This window comes from Chlorocebus sabaeus, chromosome 28 (genome assembly GCF_047675955.1).
Source record: "Chlorocebus sabaeus isolate Y175 chromosome 28, mChlSab1.0.hap1, whole genome shotgun sequence".
NCBI classification, from domain to species: domain Eukaryota; kingdom Metazoa; phylum Chordata; class Mammalia; order Primates; family Cercopithecidae; genus Chlorocebus; species Chlorocebus sabaeus.
Genome location: NC_132931.1, coordinates 19,212,740 through 19,225,260, shown reverse-complemented (window position 1 = coordinate 19,225,260; position 12,521 = coordinate 19,212,740).

The window sequence follows — 12,521 nt, the reverse complement described above, 5'->3', positions numbered from 1 at the left end:
CCCCAATGGTGCTTTGGGAAGGGGACCAGGCAGGGCGTCCTGGTGAGTGGACGCAGGGTGGGCAGGGCCACCCTTGCCCTGGGAGGTTGAGGCCTGGCTCTGGGTGGGTGTTTTGTGTCTTCAGAAATCAGCTCCTGTGGGATATTTCTCCTCCAGCCGACCTCGACCCCCAGGACATTTGAGAAAAGGGTGCTTGTCTCTTGGTGAGAGGGCCACGGTTCCTTCAGTTTCCCCGTTCCTACGAGCCCCTTTCTTTTTCCTTTTCGAGGCGGAATCTCACTGTGTCGCCCAGGCTCACTGCAACCTACGCCTCCCGGGTTCAAGTGATTCTCCTGCTTCAGCCTCCCGAACATCTGGGGTTACAGGTGTGTGCCATCACATCCGGCTAATTTTTTGTATTTTTAGTAGAGACGGGGTTTTCCCATGTTGGCCAGGCCGGTCCCGAACTCCTGACCTCGTGATCTGCCTGCCTCGGCCTCCCGAAGTGCTAGGATTATAAGCATGAGCCACCATGCCAGGTCCCTGTGGGCCCCTTTCATCCCTGCCTCAGCCTGCACGCCAGGCTCCCTGGGTACCCGTCCACGGGTGTCACCCTTTAAGGAGAAAGTGGCCTGAGGCTGGAAACAGGATGTTATGGGGAAGGACAGCGCATGTGAGAAAAGGCGTGTTGATGGGCACGCCAGCGTTTAATGGACGGCTCTTTGAAGTCATGGGCTGAGCCAGAAGGAATTGTCATGATGATCCGTCTCATTTCCAGATGGGGAAAGGGAGACCCAGGCTGCGGTGACCCGGAGAGGGCCCACAGTCAGTGGGAACCCAGGCCTGGCTTTGCCCAGGGCACTTCGTGGGAGCATTGCTGGCCGTTTTGGCATCTGTCCCTGGCCTTGCCCCCGTCCGTCTCTGCATAGCCCGAGTGGGTCCGAGCCAGCCCCAGGTCTCCAGGGTCCCAGCCCAGCCTCTAGAAGAGCCAGCAGCAGGGCTGGAAAGGAGAGCACAGGCCGGGCTTCAGGGCTGCCTTAGACCTCAGGCTGTGGACAGGGAAAAGCGGAGAGTTGGAAAAAAGGAAAAATAGCTGAGCGCCAGCCGCAGTCTGGGGGACGGGAGCCTCGTGCGACTCTTGGAGCGCTGGCCAGATTGGCAGAGGGGAGGAGAGAGGAAAAACCCAGGCTCTGAGGAGAAACCTCTCCAGCCCAGGGCGTGGCCTGGCATTAACTCACTGCAGCCCCAGGAAGTGGTTCCACCCTGGGCAGCCAACAGGGCGGTGCCTGAACTGTGTCTGTGAATGACGGAGCCACTGCCTGTCCCTCAGGGCTCAGAGCTGGGGTGGGCCCATGTCAGGCTTCCTGTTCCTTACCTGCCATGAGAATGAGATGTCCAGGGACCTCCCTGCTCCAGCTGGGGCCTGTGGGGCTTTGTCTGATGTCCCGAGCACCTTGGAGATATCATTTCTAACATTTTAACCCAGGAATCCCCCCACCAAGGGACAGAGCGCAAGGACATGATGGAACAGAAGAAGTTCTGGTACAAGATCGACCCCGTGGGGTGGTGAGTGCTACAGCCCGGGGCCTCAAAGCCTGATGTCCCTGTGGGAAACTGGAGCGGTCCCAGTGCTCACCACCAGTGCTCTGGCTCCAGCATCCCCGCCTGGTGGATCTGTCCCACGCAGCCTGGCCTGAAACATTGCCCAGCCGCTGGGTCCAGTAAGACAGAGCCTCGAGTCATTCTGCCGGGAGGATCCAGAAACACAGACATTTTCTGGGGTCCTGGAGGCTTCTGGCCCACGGGGAGCCCCTGGGTCCCAGTGATCCAGCCCTGACATGCTGTGGGGTGCAGGTCCCGGCTGCAGGGCAGAGGAGAGTGGCCCCCAGGGGCCAGCAGCATGAGAGGCACACTGAGGCACACTGGCGGGCCTGGGCTGCAGAGCGCCTGAGGGTCATGGGGTAGCTGATGAAGGCAGGAAGACCCCATACAGCAGCAACCACTGAGGCTGGTGCTGCGTGTTCCCAGGGAATTGAGTGTGGGCTGCCACCATCCTGGCCACTGGCTTCCTCCAAAGCCGCCTCCTCTTACATCAGCAAACCTCCTGTTCGGTGACACCCTCAGTGACCCTCTGTCTTGCCTTCATAGCCCTCTGCATGGAGGATTTAGGGTCAGCATGGGGGTCAGAGGTCATTTTCCATACCCCCTCGAAGGTAGCTTCTTGCTGTGGTCCCCACACTCTGACACCCTCTTGTGAAATGAACACTTTTTGTTGTTGTTGAGACAGAGTCTCGCTCTGTCACCCAGGCTAGAATGCAATGGCATGATCTCGGCTCACTGCAACCTCCACCTCCCGGGTTCAAGTGATTCTCCTGCCTCAGCCTCCCGAGTAGCTGGGATTACAGGCGCCCGCCACCGCGCCCAGCTAATTTTTGTATTTTTAGTAGAGATGAGATTTCACCATGTTGGCCAGGCTGGTCTCAAACTTCTGACCTCAAGTGATCTGCCTGCCTCAGCCTTCCAAAGTGCTGGGATTACAGGTGTGAGCCACTGCACCCGGCCACAAATACATTTTTTTTTTTTTTTAATAAGTGAAAACAAGTTTATTAAGAAAGTTAAGAAACAAAGAATGGCTACTCTATAGGCAGAGCAGCCTGAATAACCACTTAAAAAAAAATTTTTTTTTAAGCAGAGCCTCGGTCTGTCGCCCAGGATGGAGTGCGGTGGTGCAATCTCAGTTCTCAGCTCCCTGCACCCTCCACCTCCTGGGTTCGAGCGCTTCTCCCCTGAGCAGCTGGGACTATAGGCATACACCACTATGCCCGGCTAATTTTTGTCTTTTTAGTAGAGATGGGATTTCACCATGTTGGTCAGGCTGGTCTCGAGCTCCTGGCCTCAAGGGATCTGCCCTCCTCGGCCTTCCAAAGTGCTAGGATTACAGGCATGAGCCACTGCACCTGGCCACAAACATATTTTAAATTTGAACAATAGGCCGGGCGTGGTGGCTCAAGCCTGTAATTCCAGCACTTTGGGAGGCCGAGATGGGTGGATCATGAGGTCAGGAGATTGAGACCATCCTGGCTAACATGGTGAAACCCCGTCTCTACTAAAAAAATACAAAAAACTAGCCGGGCGTGGTGGTGGGCGCCTGTAGTCCCAGCTACTTGGGAGGCTGAGGCAGGAAAATGGCTTGAACCCGGGAGTTGGAGGTTGCAGTGAGCTGAGATCTGGCCACTGCACTCCAACCTGGGTTTCAGACCGAGACTCCATCTCAAAAAAAAAAAAACAAAACTGAACAATAAAGGAACTGGACCAGGAAGTGTGGAGTTGGGGAGACCCTGGTCTCGCCAGGTGTCTTCCCGGCAGGTTAGCTCTGCCTCCCCCTGCACACCTTGAATGGCAGGGGGCCCTCTGTCTCACGGCCCCTGCCAGGCTGGATAACCAACTTCACTCTTACACCCGGCTGAATCTGCCCCCTGTTAATGGCACCCACCAGTCCTCGTCCAAACCTCGAAGCTCAGGACCTCACAGAGCACCACGTCCTCTTCTATGTCAGGTGCACCCGGATCTCAGCAAACGGCAATGTCTTCTCTACCCAGGATTGAACAAAACGCATTCCTCCTATGAAAGCCGATAAGACTGGGGGCAGAACAGCCCACCTTCTGCCCCAGCGGCTTTAGGGGACACCGGCCACCCACCCTCAGCTTCTTCCTCCACCTCTTGGAGAATGTTTGGGATGTGGGTGGAGACTGGCAGAGAAAAGCTGGTGTAACCTTCTGCAGGAGTTTCGAGCAATTCTGAATCTCAGCTGGTGAGGAGGCCAAAACCCGCTCTGCTTAGCAGACTGGTCCTCCCCTCCCCTCCCCTCCCTTCCCCTCCTCTCCCCTCCCCTCCCCTCCCATCTTCTTCACTCTCGTTGCCCAGGCCGGAGTGCAGTAGTGTGATCATAGCTCACTGCAGCCTTGAACTCCTAGGCTAATTTTTATTTATTTTTATTTATTTATTTTTTGAGATGGAGTCTTACTCTGTCACCCAGGCTGAAGTGAAGTGGCATGATTTCGGCTCATTGCAGCCTCCGCCTCCTGGTTCAAGTGATTCTCCTGCCTCAGCCTCCCAAGTAGTTGGAATTACAGGAGTCCGCCACCATACCTGGCTACATTTTTGTATTTTTAGTAGAGACAGAGTTTCATCATGTTGGCCATGTTGGTCTTGAACTCCTGACCTCAGGTGATCCACCCTTCTTGGCCTCTGAAAGTTCTGGGACTACAGGCGTGAGCCACCGCACCCAGCCTTCTTTTAAAATAAATATACATTTTTTGAGACAGGGCCTTGCTGTGTTGCCCAGGCTGGGGTGCAGTGGCCTGATCATGGCTCACTTTAGTCTCCACCTCCCAGGCTCAAGCCATCCTCCTACCTCAACCTCCTGAGTAGCCGAGGCCACAGGTGCCCGCCACCATGCCTGGCTGAATTTATTTTTTGTGGAAACAGGGTCTTGCTATGTTGCCCAGGCTTGTCTCAAACTCCTGGGCTCAAGCAATCCTCTTGCCTTGACCTCCCAAAGTGCCGGGATTATAGGCGTGAGCTGCCATGACTGGCCTGGTCGCATCTTTAATGAAATCGGGCTCTGTGTTGTCCAGACACTTCACATATTAAAAAAGAACTGGGGCCAGGAGCAGTCACACATCCCAGCTCTTCCCTGAGCTTGGGCCTGGCGGGAGTGTGGAGATAGCAACACAGGGTCCCTGCGTGTGCAGACTGTCTGCAAGGCTCAGGGCTGTGCGTGCGTGCACCCGTGTGTGTGCACCTGTGTGCGTGCGTCTGTGTGCATGGGTGCACAGGCGTCTGTGTGCCATTTTCTTACAGGAAGATGTGGGCAGATGACCAGCTGGAAGTGCAGGTTCACGTGTCCTCAGACAGTGGCTGGTGCCTCACCCTGGCTTCTGGCTGTGACCAGGGTAACAGAGAGAGCAAAGAGGTCCTTTCCTCAGGTGGGTGGAGTGGGGCTTGGGCACAGCGTGCAGAGATGAGTGTGGACTCGGAAGACCCTGTCCCGCTTGTTTCAGTGTGCAGGGGAGGTCTCGAGGTCATTGCCCTACAGAAGCCCGGCTGGGTGTGGTGGCTTACACTTGTCATCCCAGCAGTTTGGGAGGTGGAGGCGGATGGATCACCTGAGGTCAGGAGTTCGAGACCAGCCTGGCCAACATAGTGAAACCCCATCTCTACTAAAAATACAAAAATTAGCTGACTGTGGTGGTGCACGCCTGTAATCCCAGCTACTCAGGAAGCTGAGGCAGGAAAATGGCTTGAACCTGGGAGTTGGAGGTTGCAGTGAGCTGAGATTGTGCCACTGCACTCCAGCCTGGGCGACAGAGTCAGACACCGTCTGAAAAAAAGAAAAAAGAGGCCGGGCGCGGTGGCTCAAGCCTGTAATCTCAGCATTTTGGGAGGCCAAGATGGGCGGATCACGAGGTCAGGAGATCGAGACCATCCTGGCTAACACGGTGAAACCCCGTCTCTACTAAAAACACAAAAAACTAGCCGGGCGTGGTGGTGGCGCCTGTAGTCCCAACTACTCGGGAGGCTGAGGCAGGAGAATGGCGTGAACCCGGGAGGCGGAGCTTGCAGTGAGCTGAGATCCGGCCACTGCACTCTAGCCTGGGCGACAGAGCCAGACTCTGTTTCAAAAAAAAAAAAAAAAGAAAACAGGAAAAGTAAGTCTAAAGAGTTCCCTCCCTGGGGCCAAGGTGCAGCTCTCCACACCTTCCCACGAGGGTGCCTGCTGGGACAGTGGGAGGGGCCCCTGCAGAGGTGGAGATGCTTCTGAGCGTTCCAGGCAGGCAGGCACAGGCGGGAGCCCCTGGAGCTGTAGCCTCCTCACCCACGGCTTCTGGCCCTTTCCTGTGTGGGGTCTCAGACACGCGACCCCCCCAAATGTCCGAGACAGTGTAGCTTCTTCATTTCTGACATGATCTGAATTTCCTCAGGGCCCCCCAACTCCCCGGGGAACAGGAAGAAAACACATTTCACTCTCACTGATGTACACAGCACACAGGCACCCATGCACACACTTGCACACGTCCAGTGTCTCAGCTCGTGGCCACTTTTGCCCCGTTGCCTGTCTTTGTAGCAGGACACAGGTGCACGCCTGGGGCCCAGGGCTCTCATCCAAGCTGGTATGTCCCCCCACATCCCACGCTGTCCCAGGCATCCAGCATTTTCGGCCCAGAATCATGGAAAACTCCCCTCAGGCCCACAAGGTGCTGAGCCCAGAGGCTGAGCCCAATCCTGCAGGGCTTGGGGGAGGCGGGCTGCTCTCAGCTTCCTCCAGCCTAGCCTGGCATCTCCTGGACCCCCACAGAGGTGGCAGCTCAACCCCTTGTGGATTTTTTCTTTGGAGGGACAGACGCTCGCTCTGTCACCCAGGCTGAAGTGCAGGGATGCGATCTCGGTTCACTGTACCCTTGGCCTCCCGGGTTCAAGTGATTCTCCTGCCTCAGTCTCCTGAGTAGCTGACATTACAGGCACCCGCCGCCACGTCCGGCTAAGATGTATTTTTAGTTGAGACGGGGTTTTACCATGTTGGCCAGGCTGGTATCGAACTCCTGACCTCAGGTGATCCACCCGCCTCAGGCTCCCAAAGCGGTGGGATTAAAGGTGTGAGCCACCATGCCCGGCCCTATTCCAGGATGTTGGCTCTCTGTCCTGGGCAGGGCGCTTCCCGGCCCCTTTGATTCTGGCCACAATGCTGAGCCTGTCCCGCAGCTTGGGAGTGGCCCCCAGACCTTCCACTGCCCCAGGAAGGGCTGATACGACTGTTCCCCCCAACCAGTGAGACCTGTGCCTGCCCGGGGAAGGTGTGAGCTGGGCCACTTAGAGGAGCTCCCTCCGGGGTGGATCTACCTCTGAGTCTTGGGCCTGCAGCCCAGCGCAGGACTCCTGGAGGGGCTGTGTGGGGCTGGGCAGGCCGGGCCCCGGGCATCTTCCACCAGGGGGCAGCCACGGCTCAGGAACGTGGCCTGCGGCACACCCTCGGCTAAACGCGGCTGCACTCTGGGCACGGGGTGGCCGGCCAAAGTGCATGTGCACCTGGTAATTGAGTGTCCCCCATGGGCCCGAGAGTCCTGAAGCCACACGAGTGAGCATCCTGCCAGCCCTGAGGCCACCCTCCCGGGCCTCTGAGACACGGTCCCTGTGTGGGTGACTGTGCAGTCCTGGTTCTAGACAGGCCGTGGGGGCACAGGAGGTGGCTGCTTAGCCCCCTGGGCGGCTGGACCAGGAGGGCACGGGGGTGATCTGCGGGCCCTGTGGCAGGGCTGGGCCCAGTCACCTAGGCTCTGACGCCCTCATGATTCCTGTCTGCTGGGCTCCACAGTGCCCTCAGCACCATGCTGGCCACACCGGCCGGAGCTGTCCTCCTCCCGAGTGAGGGCAACCTGTTTCCAGTTTGAACCGAGTTCACACTGACTCCACCACTCGCTTGCCGTTGGGGTCACCGCTCTGGGCCCCTCTGGGGGACTCGAGGAGCTGAGTGGCTCCGACTCCCCCAGGCCTGAAACCCCAAGACGCACTGCTGGGAGCATGCTGGCTGAGGCTGCTCTTTGAGCCCTTCTACCGCAAGTGGCCGAGCACACGCAGTCCAGCCGGCTGAGGTGGCCCCAAGGGCAGGAAAATGGCATCTCTTCCCACCAGTCAGTGACTCTGCCCAGGCCTCTGATCCCGAAATCCACTTTTCATGCCCTGTGGAGCCGGCAGCTGGAAGCCCCTTCAAGGATCCTTTGCTGGCCGGGCGCGGTGGCTCAAGCCTGTAATCCCAGCACTTTGGGAGGCCGAGACGGGCGGATCACGAGGTCAGGAGATCGAGACCATCCTGGCTAACACAGTGAAACCTCGTCTCTACTAAAAAATACAAAAAATAGCCGGGCGAAGTGGCGGGCGCCTGTAGTCCCTGTGACTCGGGAGGCTGAGGCAGGAGAATGGCGCAAACCCGGGAGGCGGAGCTTGCAGTGAGCTGAGATCCGGCCACTGCACTCCAGCCTGGGCGACAGCGTGAGACTCCGTCTCAAAAAAAAAAAAAAAAAAAGGATCCTTTGCTAAAGCAGAGGCCTTTCATGGGGAACAAAGGCCTCTCCCGGCAGCCCTGGGGCAGGTCCCCTAGCTCAGAACCACAGCCCCAGTGTGACTCCACAGTTTCTGCCCGAGGAGCATCTTGTAGGCCTCCATGGGGGGTACAAGGAGGTGTCGGGGGAAGGAGGCAGCAACCGCAGGTCAGAAGCTGGAAGCAGAGGCCACTCAGCAAACGACATAGCCGAGCTGGAAAACCCAGTCCCAGGGCTGTGGGGAACTGGGGCCGGCCTCATGGGGGCTCTCCAGTTTCCCCTTCCCTTCCCTTCCCTTCCCTTCCCCTCCACCCCTCCCCTCCCCTCCCCGTCCCTCCCCTCCCCTCCCCATCCCTCCCCTCCCCTCCCTTTTCCTTTCCTTCTTCTTTCTTTCCTTCCTTCCTCCTTCCCTCCCTTCCTTCCCTCTCTCCCTTCCCTTCTTCCTGCCTTCCTTCCTCCTGCCCTCCGTTTCTCCCTTCCTTCCTTTTTCTCTCCCTTTCTTTCTTTTCTTTCTTTCTTTCTCTCTCTCTCTTTCTTTCTTTTCTTTTTTCTCTCTCTCTCTCTCTTCTCTCTCTCTTTCCCTTCCTTCCTTCCCTCCCTCCCTCCCTCCGTCTCTCTCCTTCTCTCTTTCTTTCCTTGACAGAGTCTCACGTCTTCGCCCAGGCTGGAGTGCAGTGGCACAATCTCAGCTCACTGCAACCTCCACCTCCTAGGTTTAAGCTATTCTCCTATCTCAGCCTCCAGAGTAGCTGGGATTACAGGTGCCCACCACCACGCCCGGCTAATATTTGTATGTTTAGTAGAGACAGAGTTTTACCATGTTGGTCAGGCTGGTCTCAAACTCCTGACCTCAGGTGATCAGCCTGCCTCGGCCTCCCAAAGTGCTGGGATTGTATGTGTGAGCCACCAGGCCCAGCCTGCAATTTATTTTCATACATTCATCGTATATCCTGCTACCTTACTCAGCTTTATTAGTTCTAATAGCTTTGGGGGTGATTTCTTAGGATTTGCAGGACCCTCATCTGTGTGTGAAGATGGTTTTACTTCTTCCTTTCCAATCTGGATGCTTTTAATGTCTCTCTTTTGTCTTATTTCATTTTGGTTTTTCCTTATCACACCGAGTAGAGCCTGCAGTGTAGTGCTGAGTAAGAGTGGTACATCAGATGTGCCCCTCGCTTTGTCCCCCTGTTAGAGGGAAAATATTCTGCATTTACTCTTATATACTTTAGCTGGGCCAGGCACAGTGGCTCACGCCTGTGATCCCAACACTTTGGGAGGCCGAGGCGGGAGGATTGCTTGAGCCTACGCGTTTGAGACCAGTCTGGGCAACACAGCAAGATCCCATAAAAAATGCAAAAAAAAAAAAAATTTAAGTTAGCTAGGTGTGGCGATGTGCACCTGTAGTCCCAGCTACTTGACAAGCTGAGGCAGGGTGGTCCCTTGAGCCCAGGAGGTCAAGGCTGCAGTGAGCTGTGATTGTGCCACTGTGCTCCAGTCTGGGCAGCAGAATAAGACTCTGTCTCCAGAAATGTATATATATTAAATATAAACATTTTAATATATTGTATATTTTAATATATTTTTATAATATATTTTATATAATATATTTTTCTATATTCTATAATACTTTATATATAATATACATATTAGCTATGCATTTTTCATAGATGCCTTTATCAGCCTGAGGAAATTCCCTTCTATTTCTAGTTTATTGTGTGTTTCTATCTTAAATAGGTTAGAATTTCTCAAGTGCTTTTCTTGTAGCTGTTGAGATAGTCACGTGGTTTTGTCTTTTATTTCATCAGTGTGATGTATTACAGAAATGGATTGTTGAGGGCTGGGCACAGTGGCTCACGCCTGTAATCCCAGCACTTTGGGAGGCCGAGGCAGGCGGATCACAAGGTCAGGAGATTGAGACCATCCTGGCTAACACGGTGAAACCCCATCTCTACTAAAACAAACAAACAAACAAACAAACAAACAAAAACTTAGTCAGGCGTGGTGGCGGGCTCCTGTAATCCCAGCTACTTGAGAGGCTGAGGCAGGAGAATGGCATGAACTCGGGAGGTGGAGCTTGCAGTGAGCTGAGATCCGGCCACTGCACTCCAGCCTGGGCGACAGAGCGAGACTCCATCTCAAAAAAAAAAAAAAAGAAAAAAGTGATTGTTGAATATTAAGCCAACTTTGCATTCCTGGAGTAAATCCCAGTTGATCCTGGTGTGTGATCCTTTTTATGTGCTGCTGATTCAGTTTGTAATCTTTTGTTAAAGATTTTTGTGTCTATGTTCATGAGGCTAGTGCTCTGTACTTTTTTTTTTTTTTTGAGATGGAGTCTCGCTCTGTTGCCCAGGCTGGAGTGCAGTGGCACGATCTCGGCTCACTACAAGCTCCGCCTCCCGCATTCATGCCACTCTCCTGCCTCAGCCTCCCGAGTAGCTGGGACTACAGGCACCCGCCACCACTCCCAGCTAATTTTTTGTATTTTGTTTAGTAGAGATGGGGTTTCACCATGTTAGCCAGGATGGTCTCGATCTCCTGACCTCGTGATCCACCCCCCTCGGCCTCCCAGAGTGCTGGGATTACAGGTTTGAGCCACCGCGCCTGGCCCTCTGTACTTTTCTTGTAATTTTCTGATCTTGGCGGAAGGGTAGTACCGGCTCATAGAGTGAGGCGGGAAACAGTTCCTCCTCTTTTATTCTGTGAAAGATTTGGTATTATTTCTTCTTTCAAGACTTGGTAGAATTTACCAGCGAATCTATCTGGGTTGAACTTTTATTTGTGAGAAGATTTTAAATGACTAATTCAATGTCTTTAGTTGTTACAGATCTTTTCCAATTTTTGGTTTCTTCTTAAATCTGTTTTTAAAGTGTGTGCCTTTACAGGAATTCATCCATTTCATCTAAGTATTTTACTTCGTTGGTATAAAGCATCCATAATATTCTCTAATAGGCCTTTTAGTTTCTGCAAGGTCAGTGACATCCCCTCTTTAATTCCTGAATTTGTTCGTTTATATGTTCTCTCTCTCTCTCTTTTTTTTTTTTTTTTTTTTTGAGATGGAGTCTAGTTTTAGATCTCTGTATTTATCCTACTTTGGGTTGACTGAGCTTCTTGAATTTGTAGATGAATGTTGTTTTAATCAAATTTGGGAAATGTTTGGCCATTTTTGTCTTCAAATACTTTTTCTGCCTCTTTCTCCTGGGACTGCCATTACGTGCATGTTGGTACAGCTCATATTATCTCACAAGTCTCTGAGGCTCTTTTCATTTTTCTTTAAATTTTTTTTCTCCGTTCTTCAGATTGGATAATTTTTTTTTTTTTTTCTTTGAGATGGAGTTTCGCTTTTGTCGCCTAGGCTGGAGGTGCAATGGCACGATCTCAGCTCACCGCAACCTCTGCCTCCGATTCTCCTGCCTCAGCCTCCTGAGTAGCTGGGATTGTAGGCGTGCGCCACCACATCCAGCTAATTTTTGTAGTTTTAGTACAAACAGGGTTTCACCATGTTGGCCAGGCTGCTCTCGAACTCCTGACCTAGTGATCTGCCCACCTCGGCCTCCCAAAGTGCTGGGATTACAGGAGTGAGCCACGGCGCCTGGACCAGATTGGATAATTTCTGTTCATTGATCTGTGGTCAAGTTCGTTGTTTCTCTTTTCTGTCATGTGACATCTACCCCTTTAGTGATTTTTTTAAAATTTCAGTTATACTTTTCAACTCCAGAATATCCATGTGTTTCTTTTTTATACTTTTTTTTTCACTTCTTAAATATAATCCATGGGGTCACATTTTTTATATTTCATTTCTTTTTTGAGTGTCTCTATTTGCTGATTCATTGTTGATACACTTTCCTTTCATTCTTTACACATCGTTTTCTTTAGTTGTTAGAACATCTTTATATTTCCTGCTTTGAAGTTTTGGTCTGAAAAAGTCAGCATCAGAGGACGCTCAGGGACAGGTTATTTTTGGAATGGGGGTCATAGATTTGTGTTTTTTTGTATATCCTGTAATGGCTTTGTGGAAAACCAGACATTTTAAATGATACACTGTAGCAACTTTAAAGTATTATTTTTCTCCCTCGAGGGCTGTTGTTGCTGCTATTTTTCTGTTTGTTTGTTTTGTAATTTGCCTCAACTTAGTTTGTGAACTCCGTCCCCTCCGTGATGTGCAGCCACTGATGTCTCTGATTGTGGATTTTTTTTTTTTTTTTTTTTTGAGATGGAGTCTCGCTCTGTTGCCCAGGCTGGAGTGCAGTGGCGTGATCTCCACTCACTGCAATCTCTGCCTCTCAGGTTCAAGCAATTGTCGTGCCTCAGCCTCCCAAGTAGTTGGGATGACAGGCAGGCACCACTATGCCCAGCTAATTTTTGTATTTTTAGTAGAAACGGAGTTTCACCATGTTGGCCAGGCTGGTCTCAAACTCCTGACCTCAGGTGATCTGCCGGCCTTGGCCT